Source organism: Tupaia chinensis, unplaced genomic scaffold, assembly GCF_000334495.1.
Source record: "Tupaia chinensis unplaced genomic scaffold, TupChi_1.0 Scaffold000037_26, whole genome shotgun sequence".
NCBI classification, from domain to species: Eukaryota; Metazoa; Chordata; class Mammalia; order Scandentia; family Tupaiidae; genus Tupaia; species Tupaia belangeri.
In genome coordinates, this window is record NW_006159485.1 from 58,492 (window position 1) to 71,897 (window position 13,406).

Genomic DNA, 13,406 nt, shown 5'->3' on the forward strand with positions numbered 1-13,406 from the left:
TACGGAGCCGCCCACATCCACAAACTCCTATCTCTGTTTCTCTGTCTCTATCTCTGTGTTTCCATGCTTTTGTAATCCTTTTATTTCTGTCATTTTTCCTTTTGACTTTTTTTTAAAGGCAAAGTTTTTCTCTTGATCTCAGTGCCTCCTTTTATCTTGTTAATTATCGCTTGATCCTCCCACCAGGTAGGAAAGGCCAGGCCTTCAGAGGAAGATTCCACATGGCTCCTGTGAACTTGATATTTCAGGGCACATGAAAAATGAAGATTTTCTACTGATAATTCAGCCTCCAGCAAATAACCTAGTAGTAGGAACACATCCCCACCCCCAGCATTCTAACTCCTTTTGTGTGACTCTGTCTCTGTTTCTCCCTGCTTCTGTCTTCCTTTTTTTTCTGTAATTTTTCTTTTTCACATTTTTTATAAAGGCAAAGTTTTTCTCTTGCACTCAGATCCACCTTTATTTTGTTAATTATCACTCTGGTCCTCCCATACAGTCAGGAGAGGCCAGGTTTTCAGAAGAAGAGTCCGCTTGGCTCCTGTGAACCAGGAATTTCAGGGCAAACAAGAAATGAAGATTTTCTACTAATAATTAAGCCTCCAACAAACAAGCCAGTGGTAGGGAGCCCTCCCCCCACAGATTTGTATCTCAAATTCTATGTCTCTGTCTCTGTTTCTCCCTGCTTCTCTCTTACTTTTTTGGTAATTTTTCCTTTTGACATTTTTTTTAAAGGCAAAATTTTTCTCTTAGATTCAGCTCCACCTTTATTTTGTTATCATTCTGGTCCCCCCACGTAGGCAGGAGTGGCCAAACCTTCAGAAGAAGATTCCACATGGCTCCTGAGAACTTGGCATTTTAGGGCACATGAGAAATGAAGATATTCTACTGCTAATTAGCCCTCCAGCAAACAAGCTAGTGGTAGGAAGCACCCCCAAAACAGCCTTCTATCTCTTTCTGTGTCTTGGTTCCTGTGTCTCCTGGCTTCTGTCTTCCATATATTTTGTATATTCTTGTTGTGACATTATTTTTAAAGGCAAAGATTTTCTCTTGCTCTTAGCTCCACTTTCTATTTTGTTAATTATCGCTCTGTTTCTCCTACCCTGGCAGACGAGGCCAGGCCTTCAGAAGAAGATTCCACATGGATCCTACAAACTTGATATTTCTTTTTTATTTATTTATTTATTTTGAGAGGTTTTTGCTATAGGGCACATGCACTCGCCAGACAGACAGAGAGAGACAGAGAGACAGAAAGTGAGAAATCACCCCCCAGGGGGGATGGTCACGCCACAATCCCTTCTCCTCCATTCTCCTCTTGGGATCTTGGGCACGCACGCACATGCAACTGGCATGAGTTTAAGCCACTGGGTCCAGGACTCGAACTGCAGTCAGCTATGTGGGAGTCCAGCGACATAGCCAATATGGTAACTGCTGGCCCCTTTTTGACATTTTTTTAAAAGCAACATTTTTCTCTTGCTCTTAGCTCCACATTTTATCTTGTTAATTATCACTTCGTTCTTTCCTCCCAATCCCCAGCCCCAGTCAGGAGAGGCGAGGCCTTCAGAAGAAGATTTTGCATGGCTCCTGCAAACTTGATATTTCAGGGCACACAAGAAATGAAGAGTTTCTACTGATAATTCAGCCTCCAGCAAACAAGCTAGTGGTAGAGAATCCCCACTACCCACAGCCTTCTGTCTGTTTCTGTGTCTCTGTCTCTCCCTGCTTCTGTCTTGTTTTTTTTTATTTTAACTTTTGACATTTTTTTAAAGGCAAAGTTTTTCTCTTACTCTTAGCTCCACCTTTATTTTGTTAATTATAGCTCTAGTCATGCCACGAAAGCAGGAGAGGACAGGCCTTCAGAAGAAGATTCCGCATGGCTCCTGTGAACTAGGTATTTCAGGGCACATGAGAAATGATTTTCTACTGATAATTAAGCCTCCAGTTAACAGGCTAGCAGTAGGGAGCCTCCCCTCCCAGTTTACTCTCTCTGTTTCTGTGTCTCTTCCTCTCCCAGCTTCTGTCTTTCATGTTCTTGTCTTTTTTTTTTCATTTTTACCTTTTTACTAAGGCAAAGTTTTTCTCTTGCTCTTAGCTGCAACTTTTATGCTGATAATTATCACTCTAGTCCACACACTCAGGAAGGAGTGACCAGATCATAGGAAGAAGCTTCTGCCTGGCTCCTGCAATGTAGGTATTTCGGGCATACAAGAAATTAAGAGTTTCTACTGATAAATCAGCCTGCAGCAAACAAGCTAGTGGTTGGGAGCCCCTCACCATAGACTTCTATCTCTGTTTCTGTGTCTCTGTCTTTGTGTCTCCCTGCTTCTGTCTTCCTTATATTTTGTAATTTTTCCTTTTGATATTTTTTTAAAGGCAAAGATTTTCTCTTGCTTTCAACTCCACTTTTATTTTGTTAATTTTGCTCTGGTCCTCCCACACAGGCAGGAGAGGTCACACCTTCAGAAGAAGATACTGCATGTCTCCTGCGAACTAGGTATTTCAGGGCCTAAGAGAAATGAAGAATTTCTACTGATAATTCAGTCTCCAGCAAACAAGCTAGTAGTAGGGAGCCCACACCTCAGTCTTCTATCTCTGTTTCTGTTTCTCTGTGTCAGTGTTTCCCTGCTTCTGTCTTCCTTATATTTTTGTAACTTTTCCTTTTGATATTTTTTTAAAGCAAAATTATTCTCTTGCTCTCTGCTTCACCTTTTTTTGTTAATTATTGCACTGGTCTTCCCACCTAGGCTGGAGATGCCAGGCTTTCAGAAGAAGATTCCACATGGCTCCTACAAACTAGGTATTTCAGGGCACATGATAAATGAAGATTTTCTACAGATAATTAAGCCTCCGGAAAATGAGCTGTCAATAGGGAGCCCCCCTACCCTACTCTTCTATCTCTGTTTCTGAGTCTTTGCCTCTCTCTGTTTCTTTCATTTCTTCTTTTAATTCTTTATTTGTATTTTTTTTACAGGCAAAATTTTTCTCTTGCTCTCAGCTCCACTTGTTATCTTATTAATTATTGCTCTGGTCCTCCCACTCAGGCTGGAGAAGCCAAGCCATTAGAAGAAGTTTCTAAATGGCTCCTGAAAACTAGGTATTTCATAGCACATGAAAAAAATGAAGATTTTCTACTGATAATTCAGCCTCCAGCAAACAAGCTAGGGGGAAGGAGCCCCCCCAAACCCACAGACTTCTATCTCTGTTCTCTGTCTCTGTCTCTTTGTCTCCCTGCTTCTGTCTTCCTTTTTTTTGGTAATTTTTTCTTTTGTCATTTTTTCTATAGGCAAAGATTTTCTCTAACTCTCAGCTCCACCATTCATCTTGTTAATTATTGTTCTTGTCCTCCCACCAATGCAGGAGAGGCCAGGCCTTCAGAAGAAGATTCTGAATGGCTCCAGAGAACTAGGTATTTCAGAGCACATAGAAATGAAGATTTTCTTCTGATAATACAGCCTCTAGCAAACAACCTAGTGGTAAGGAGCCCACTTCTTACACCTAGCCTGCTATCTCTGTTTCTATGACTTTGTCTCTAAGTCTCCCTACTTCTGTCTTTTTTTTGTTTTTCTAATTTTTCCATATATATAATGTATATATAAATGTTTACACACACACATATACAATCTTTAAATTTATTGATAATTTTACATTAATTCACTATACATCATTACAACACACAGAAGAATGAATCTTCCAAACAAAATACACTGTGCATTGGCTCAATCAAGCACATCAACATACATGCCATCAGCAAATAATTTTCCAATTCTTATGTCTTCTATACTTTGTTTTTCATTTTGCCATCCTTGATTCCCTATCCCTCACACTCTGCCATGTCCCACCCTCCTCCCACATTGTCTCTGGTATCCAAGGTTGCTTTCTATGCCTTCCCCCCACCCCATTTAATTGATTTGCTAATGAACTTAATTAGTCTAAATATATCCAATAGCTAGCACAGCTGATATATACCTATGCATGAACCCAAGTCTGACTTTAGGTATACAACTCAGTGAGTAGAATGAACATATTATAAAGTAGTACCCAGCTGGGGTTATATAGCTTACTGCAGTCATCAAATATGCATTTTTATTTTAATTTTTATATGAACAGTTTTGCTGTATTTTTTTCTCCTGTGACTTTTTTTTAAAATACTTAACATTCATTCCCTGAATATCATCAACATACTAAATGTGGTTTCCCATCTAGAATAAACTACATAAGTAATATTCCATTTCTAATTTCATACATATGTATATGTATGTGTATGTTTTTTACCCCATGTTTGACCCTCTGCCCTTTCCCACTCTCTTATTACACTATCTCTGCTATATACAATTGCCTTCCATTCCTTTTCCCCCAACATTTTGTTGATCACACAATATCATAAGTAATCTAACTACTTTCAATAGCAAGTTCAGCAGCTAATTTCAAGAAGAGCAGTTTTGAACTGGTAATGATATTTCCCTGAAACTTAAAGCCTAGAAACAGGTTAGTGTTCTGTTCAAATAGTAGGTACATGCACCTATCAACAGCTCAAGACAGGACAAAAATCCTTTAAAACCGGAAAACAATGCTTAGAAGAAAAGCAGCAATATTCTAGGCAAGTCACATAATGTTGTTTCATCTGTACAGTCTCATGTACTTAATCTTTCATCTGTTAAGGTTTGATCTTCCAGATTGAATTCTGGGGTATAATATTCATCTCCAAACATTGTCCCTACAATTAAGTTGCCCATTTTCTTAGTTTCTGCACTCTTATGTCTGTGTGTCTGCATTTAATTTTACTGATATAGCACTCCCTTAAGAACTTCTTGGAGATCTGGTCTGGTGCTGGTAAATTCTTTCAGGTTTTGTTTATCTGGGAATACTCGTCTTTTCTTCCCAAATGAATGATAATCTTGCCGGGTACAGTATTCTCAGCTGAAATTGCTTTTCTCTTAACACGTTGAATATATTTTCCCATTCTTTCCTCACTTGCTTCATTTCTGATGCGAGATCTGCTGTTAGTCTGATGGGATACCACTTGTAGGTAACTTGCGGTTTTTCTCTTGCCAATCTTAGAATCTTGTTTTTGTCTGTTGTATTGGTCAATCTGGCTATAATGTGTCTTGGAGAAGATCTTCTTGGATTGATTCTATTTGGGGTCCTCTGTATTTCTTGGGAATGAATCTTTGAGTGCCTCTCTAGGTTTGGAAATTTTTCCTGCAGGATCTCATGGAATATATTATCAATGCCCTTATGAGTCTCTTCACCTTCTCAGATGCCTATTATCTGGATGTTTGGATGTTTGATGAGATCTAGTATTTCTCGTATATTAGTCTCAAATTATGGGGCCATTTTCTCAGTCTTCGTGGTGGATATTTCTAGGCTAGCAATTTTTTCTTCAATGTCTAAGATTCTATTTTCTTTACAATATAGTCTTCTTTTAATACTTTCAAGTGAGATTTTGATTTCCTATCTTACAGTTTTCATCTCTAACAGTTCCATCTGATTTTTTTCTAAAGTGTGAAATTCCACTTTTATGTCTTGCATGAATTTCCTCACCTCCTGAAACTCAACAACTTTTTCTACTTCCTCTTTATCAGTTCGTTGTCTCTCTTCTCTTCCATAGCTGTTAGATTTGCCATTATGAATGTTCCGAAATCTTTATCAGACATTTCCATGAATTCCCATGAACTGTGTGTGGATGAACACGAATTATCTTTCTCCCTTAGAAGAGAGGTATTTTCTTGATTTCCCATATATCCTGTGGAACTGCAGCAATTTCTAGTCATCAGGTTGATGGTCAGTTTCTTTCCAAACTTGGAAGTTCAATCTGAGCATTGAGGAGCATACAGAAAAGGAAACAGAAAGAGAGAAACAACAGCAAAAACAGCCAAAAACAAACAAAAAACAGAAATAGAGAAGAAAAAAATGAAGATAAAACAACTCAGTACAACATAAAAAATTAATATTTTTTAAAAATTTCAGTAAAAAAACAAAAATTTGGAAAACCACATGGATACAGACAGGAGGCCAGGAAGGGGCCTTTCTACCATGTGAGTTTTGTGTAGTGAAAGCCAAATTATCAGTGGGAAGTCTTGATTACTGTTCCACGAAAATGGTTAGTTTGCAGAATCCATGTGGCTGTGTCTTCAAGAAGAGCTCTTCCCATTGCCTCTTCTGGGTTAAGGGGGGAGGGGGAATTATTTTAACAAAATGAGGCAGTATTAGGGGCCAGAAAGTGGAGAAAATGTTTTTCTTTAAAAAATTCTAAAAAGCAAAAATTTTAAAAGAAGAGGAGACAGAGGTAGAGACAAAGAGAGGTAAAGAGACAGGAGACCTGGAAAGGGTTTTTCTATTACATGAGTTTTGTGTGCTGGAAGTCAAATTATCAGTAAGAAATCTGGATTTCTATTCACCCAAAATGGCTACTTAGCAGAATCCATGTGCTGTGTCTTCCAGAAGGCCACTTCCCTTTGCCTCTCTTGGGATGGAAAGGGAGACGGAATTATTTTAACAAAACAAGGCGGCAGAAGTGGTCAGAAAGCACAGAAAATGCTTTATCTTAAAAAATTCTCAAAAGCAAAAATTTAAAAAAAGAGGAGAAAGAGACTGAGACAGAGGTACAGACAGACAAAGACAGGGACTGAGACAGGAGGCCTAGAAGGGGTCTTCTTACCACGTGAGTTATGTGTGCAGGAAGCCAAATTATCAGTGGGAAGACTTGATTTCTGTTCCCACAAAATGGCAAGTTTGCAGAATCCAAGTGTCTGTATCTTCAAGAAGGCCTCTTCCCATTGCCTCTCCTGGATGGCAGGGGGAGATGGAATAATTTTAACAAAATAAGGCGGTAGGAGGGGCCAGAAATCACAGAAAATGCTCTACCTTAAAAATTCTAAAAAGCAAAAATTTAAAAAAAGAGGAGATAGAGACTGAGACAGAGGTACAGACAGACAAAGACAGGTACAGAGACAGGAGGCCTGGAAGGTGTCATCCTACCACATGAGATTTGTGTAGTGGAAGCCAAATTATCAGTGGGAAGTCTTGATTTCTGTTCCCACAAAATGGCTAGTTTGCAGAATCCATGTGGCTGTGTCTTCAAGAAGGAATCTTCCCTTTCCCTCTCCTGGGTTGGGAGGGGGATATGGAATTATTTTAACAAAATAAAGTGGTAGGAGGGGTCAGACATCTCAGAAAATGCTTTCCAGTATAAACTTATAAGAAGCAAAAAATTTAAAAAAATAGTAGACAGAGACCAGAGGTAGAGAGAGACATAGACAGGTTTAGAGACAGGAAGTCTGGACTGGGTCTTACTACCACACAAATTTTGTATGCTGGAAGTAAAAATATCAGTGGGAAGTCTACATTTCTGTAACAACAAAATGGCTAGTTTGCAGAATCCATGTGGCTGTGTCTTCAAGAAGGACTCTTCCTTTTCCTTCTCCTGTGTTGGGAGGCGGAGAGGGAATTATTTAAAAAAAAATAAGTTGGTAGGAGGGGCCAGAAAGTGCTGAAAATGCTTTCCCATAAAAATATTATAAAGCAAAATTAAAGAAAAATGAGGAGACAGAGAACAAAACAGAGTTAGAGACAGACAAAGACTGGTACAGAGACAGTACGCCTGGAAGGGGTCTTGCTACCATGCGAGTATTGTGTGCTGGAAGGCAAATTATCAGTGGGATGTCTTGATTTCTGTTTCCCCAAAAAGGCTAGATTGCAGAATCCATGTGGCAGTGTCTTTAAGAGGACCTTCCCCCTTTGCCTATCCTGGGTTGGGAAGGGGAGAGGGAATTATTTTAATAAAATAAGGCAGTAGGAGGGGCCAGATATCACAGAAAATGTTTTCCCTTAAAAAAACTGAAAAGCAAAAATTTTAAAAAAGAGGAGAAAGAGACCGAGACAGAGTTAGAGATAGACAAACACAAGTACAGAGACAGGAGATCTGGAAGGGGTCTTCCTACCATGCGAGTTTTGTGTGCTGGAAGCCAAATTATCAGTGGGAAGTCTTTATTTCTGTTCCTGCAAAATGACTAGTATGCAGAATCCATGGGCTGTGTCTTTAAGAAGGACTCTTCCTTTGCCTCTCCTGGGTTGGGAGGAGGAGATGGAATTAATTTAACAAAATAAGGCAGTAGGAGGGGCCATATATCACAGAAAATGCTTTACCTTAAAAAATTCTAAAAAGCAAAAATTAAAAACAATAGGAGACAGAGACTGAGACCAAGGCAGAGACAGAGAAAAACATGTATAGAGACAGGTTGCCTGGAACGGGTCTTCTTATGACGTGAGTTTTGTGTGCTGGAAGCCCAATTATCAGTGGGAAGTCTTGATTTCTGTTCCCTCAAAATGGCTAGTTTGCAAAATCCATGTGGCTGTGTCTTCAAGAGGACCTTTGTCCTTAGCCTCTCCTAGGTTGGGAGGGGAGATGGAATTACTTTAACAAAATAAGGCAGTAGGTGGGGCCAGAAATGGCAGAAAATGCTTAACCTTAAAAAATTCTAAAAAGCAAAAATTCAAAAAAAGAGGAGACAGAGACTAAGACAGAGGTAGAGACAGACAAACACAGGTACAGAGACAGGAGGCCTGGAAATGATCTTCCTACCACATGAGTTTTGTGTGCTCGAAAGCCAAATTATCAGTGGGAAGTCCTGATTTCTGTTCCTGCAAAATGGCTCGATTGTAGAATCCATTTGGCTTTGTCTTCAAGAAGGCCACTTCCCTATGACTCTCCTGGGATGGCAGGGGGAAAGGGAATTATTTTAACAAAACTAGGCGGTAGTAGTGGCCAGAAAGGGCTTTCCTTTAAAAAATTTAATAAAACAAAAATTAAAATAAATAAGAGGAGACAGAGACTGAGACAGAGGTAGAGACAGAGAAAGACATGTACAGAGACAGGTTGCCCTGAAGGGGTATTCCTACCTAGCGAGTTTTGTGTGCTGGAAGCCAAATTATCAGTGGGAGGTCTTAATTTCTGTTCCCCCAAAATGGCTAGTTTACAGAATCCATGTGGCTGTGTCTTCAAGAAGACATTTTCCCTTTGCCTCTCCTGGGTTGGAAGGGGGAGAGGGAATTCTTTTAACCATATAAAGTGGTAGTAGTGGCCAGAAAGCACAGAGAATGCTTTCCCTTAAAAATTCTGAAAAGTAACAATTTAAAAGAAAAAGAGACAGAGACCGAGACAGACACAGAGACAGACAAAGACAGGTACTGAAATAGGAGGCCTAGAAGGGCTCTTCCTACAACGTGAGTTTTGTGTACTGGAAGCCAAATTATCAGTGGGAAGTCTTGATTTCTGTTCCCCCAAAATTGCTACTTTACAGAATCCATGTGGTTGTGCTTCAAGACTGCCTCACCCCTTTGCATCTCCTGGGTTGGAGGCAGGAATGGAATTATTTTAACAAAATAAGGCAGTAGGAGAGGTCAGAGAGTGCAGAAAATGCTTTGCCTTAAAAAATTTTATAAAAATATATAAAAAATAGGAGACAGAGACTGAGACAGAGGTAGAGACAGACAAAGACAGGTACAGAAACAGGAGGCCTGGAAGGAGTCTTCCTACCACGTGAGTTTCCTGTGCTGGAAACCACATTATCAGTGCAAAGTCTTAATTTCTGTTCCCGCAAAATGGCTAGATTGTAGAATCTATGTGGCTGTGTCTTCAAGAAGGCCTCTTCCCTTTGCCTCTCCAGGGTTGGCGGGAGGAGAGGGAATTATTTAAACAAAACATGGCTGTAGTAGTGCCCAGAAAGTGCAGAAAACACTTTCCCTTAAAAATTTCAAAAAACAAAAAATTAAAAAAAAAAATAGGAGACAGTGACCGAGACAGAGGTAGATACACACAAAGTCAGGTACAGAGACAGGAGGCCTGGAAGGGGTCTTCCTACCACGTGAGTTTTGTGTGCTGGAAGCCAAATTATCAGTGGGATGTTTTGATTTCTGTTCCCCCAAAATGGATACTTTACAAAAACCGTGTGGCTGTGTCTTCAAGAAGGCCTCTCCCATTTACCTCTCATGGGTTGGGAGGGGGAGAGGGAATAATTTTAACAAAATAACCAACTAGGGGTCAGAAAGCTTAGAAAATATCTTGCCTTAAAAAAATTTATATAATAAAAAAAAAAGAGGAGACAGAGACCAACACAGAGGTAGAGAGCAGACAAAGACAGGGTCTTCATAGTACATAAATTTCGGTGCTGTAAACCAGATTATCAGTGGGAAGTCTTGATTTCTGTTCATGCAAAATGTCTAGTTTGCAGAATCCAAGTGGCTGTGTATTCAAGAAGGCCTCTTCCAGGTTGGTAGGGGAAGATGGAAATATTTTAACAAAATAAAGCAGTAGGAGGGTCAAGAAATAGTAGAAAATGCTTTACATTAAAAAAGTTTAAAAAAGCAAAAATTAACAAAAAATGAGAAGACACACACCTATACAGAGGTAGAGACAGATCAAGACAGGTACAGAGACAGGAAGCCTGGAAGGGGTCTTCCTACCACGTGACTTTTGTGTGCTCTAAGCCAAATTATCAGTGGAATGTCTTAATTTCTGTTCTCACAAAATGGCTAGTTTGCAGAATCCATGATTTCTGTCTTCAAAAGGCCCTTTCCCTTTATCTCTCTTGGGTTGGGAGGGGGCAGAGAATTATTATAACAAAACAAGGCCATAATAGTGGCAAGAAAGCACAGAAAATACTTTTCCTTAAAAAAATTATAAAAGCAAAAATTTAAAAATAAATAGGAGACAGAAACCGAGACAGAGGTAGAGACAGACAAAGACAGGTTTACAGAAAGGAGGCCTAGATGGGTTCTTCCTACCACACGAATTTTGTGTGCTGGAAGTCAAATTAAAAGTGGGAATTCTTAATTTCTGTTCCACCAAAATGGCTGGTTTGCAGAATCCATGTGGCAGTGTCTTCAAGAATGCCTCTTCCCTTTGCCTCTCCTGGGTTGGGAAGTGGAGATGGAATAATTTTAACAAACTAAGGCAGTAGGAGTGGTCAGTATAAGTAGAAAATGCTTTTCCCTAAAAAATACTAAGAAGTAAAATTAAAAAAAAAAATAAAGACAGAGACCGAGACAGAGGTAGAGACAGACAAAGATAGATTTAGAGACAGGAGGCCGGGAAGGGGTCTACCTACCACCTGAATTTTGTGTGCAGAAAGCCAAATTACCAGTGCGAAGTCTTTATTTCTGTTTCTGCAAAATGGGTAGTTTGCAGAATCCAAGTGGCTGTTTCTTCAAGAAGACCTCTTCTGGGTTGGTAGGGGAAGATGGAAATATTTTAACAAAATAAGGCAGTAGGAGGGGCCAGAAATCATAGAAAATGCTTTACATTAAAAAATTTTAAAAAGCAAAAATTAACAAAAAAGAAGTGGCAAGAAAGCACAGAAAATACTTTTCCTTAAAAAAATTATAAAAGCAAAAATTTAAAAATAAATAGGAGACAGAAACCAAGACAGAGGTAGAGACAGACAAAGACAGGTTTACAGAAAGGAGGCCTAGATGGGTTCTTCCTACCACACGAATTTTGTGTGCTGGAAGTCAAATTAAAAGTGGGAATTCTTAATTTCTGTTCCACCAAAATGGCTGGTTTGCAGAATCCATGTGGCAGTGTCTTCAAGAATGCCTCTTCCCTTTGCCTCTCCTGGGTTGGGAAGTGGAGATGGAATAATTTTAACAAACTAAGGCAGTAGGAGTGGTCAGTATAAGTAGAAAATGCTTTTCCCTAAAAAATACTAAGAAGTAAAATTAAAAAAAAAAATAAAGACAGAGACCGAGACAGAGGTAGAGACAGACAAAGATAGATTTAGAGACAGGAGGCCGGGAAGGGGTCTACCTACCACCTGAATTTTGTGTGCAGAAAGCCAAATTACCAGTGCGAAGTCTTTATTTCTGTTTCTGCAAAATGGGTAGTTTGCACCATCCAAGTGGCTGTTTCTTCAAGAAGACCTCTTCTGGGTTGGTAGGGGAAGATGGAAATATTTTAACAAAATAAGGCAGTAGGAGGGGCCAGAAATCATAGAAAATGCTTTACATTAAAAAATTTTAAAAAGCAAAAATTAACAAAAAAGAAAAGACAGAGACTGAGACAGAGGTAGAGACAGACAAAGACAGGTACAGAGACAGAAGGCCTTGTAGCTGTCTTCCTACCTCATGAGATTTGTGTGTTGGAAGCCAAATTCTCAGTGGGAAGTCTTTATTTCTGTTCTCACAAAAGGCTGGTTTGCAGAATCCATTTGGCTGTGTTCAAGAAGGCCTCTTCCCTTTCCCTCTCCCGGGATGGGAGGGGGAGGGGGAATTATTTTAACAAAATAAGGTGGTAGGAGGAACCAGAAATCGCAGAAAATGCTTTACCTTAAAAAATTCTAAAAAGCAAAAATTTAAAAATTATGAGGCGACAGAGACCGAAACAGAGGTAGAGACAGACAAAGACAGGTTTAGAGACAGGAGGCCTAAACGGGGTCTTCCTATCACATGAATTTTGTGTGCTGGAAGCCAAATTATCAGTGGGAAGTCTTAATTTCTGTTCCACCAATATGGCTAGTTTGCAGAATCCATGTGGCTGTGTCTTCAAGAAGGCCTCCTCCCTTTGCCTTTCCTGGGTTGGGACGGGGGATATGGAATTATTTAAATGAAATAAAGAGGTAGAGGGACCAGAAATCACAGAAAATGCATTACCTTAAAAAAAATCTAAAAAGCAAATTTAAAAAAAAAAAAAGAGGAGATAGAGACAGAGACAGAGGTAGAGAGTAACAAAGATAGGTACCAAGACAGGAGGCTTAGAAGGAGTCTTCCTACCATGCAAGTTTTGTGAGCTGGATGCCAAATTATCCATGGGATGTCTTGATTTCTGTTCCCGCAAAATGGCTAGTTTGCAGGATCCATGTGGCTGTCTTCAAGAAGGTCTCTTTCCTTTTCCTCTCCTGAGTAGGGAATGGGAGAGGGAATTATTTTAAAAAATTAAGGAGGTAGGAGGAAGCAGAAAGCACAGAAAATGTTTCCCTTAAAAAATACTAAAAAGAAAAAAAAATTATAAAAAATAGGAGACAAAGACTGAGACAAAGGAAGATACAGACAAAGACAGGCACAGAGACAGGATGCCTGGAAAGGGTCTTCCTACCACACGAGTTTTGTGTGCTGGAAGCCAAATCATCAGTGGGAAGACTTGATTTCTGTTCCTGAAAGGGCTAGTATGCAGAATCCATGTGTCTGTTTCTTCAAGAAGGCCTCTTCCCTTTGCCTCTCCTGGGTTGGGAGGGGGTGATGGAATTAATTTAACTGAATTAGGCAGTGGGAGGGGCCAGAAATTGCAGAAAATGCTTTTCCTTAAAGAATTCTAAAAAGCAAAAATTAAAAACAATAGGAGACAGAGACCGAGACAGAGGTAGAAACTGAGAAAAACATGTACAGAGACAGGTAGCCTGGAAGGGGTCTTCCTACCA

General features: G+C 39.6%; 1 long non-coding RNA gene across 1 annotated transcript; it reads right to left on the reverse strand.

Moving 5' to 3' along the window:
* Nucleotides 1-6,599: 6,599 nt before the first annotated feature.
* LOC114008034 (uncharacterized) lies at nucleotides 6,600-13,192 on the reverse strand. The gene is made up of 3 exons (XR_003549600.1): nucleotides 13,085-13,192; nucleotides 12,763-12,887; nucleotides 6,600-6,782 (listed from the first exon to the last, which is right to left on the reverse strand). It is a non-coding gene; the product is annotated as an uncharacterized LOC114008034 (long non-coding RNA).
* Between the last annotated feature and the right edge of the window lie 214 nt (nucleotides 13,193-13,406).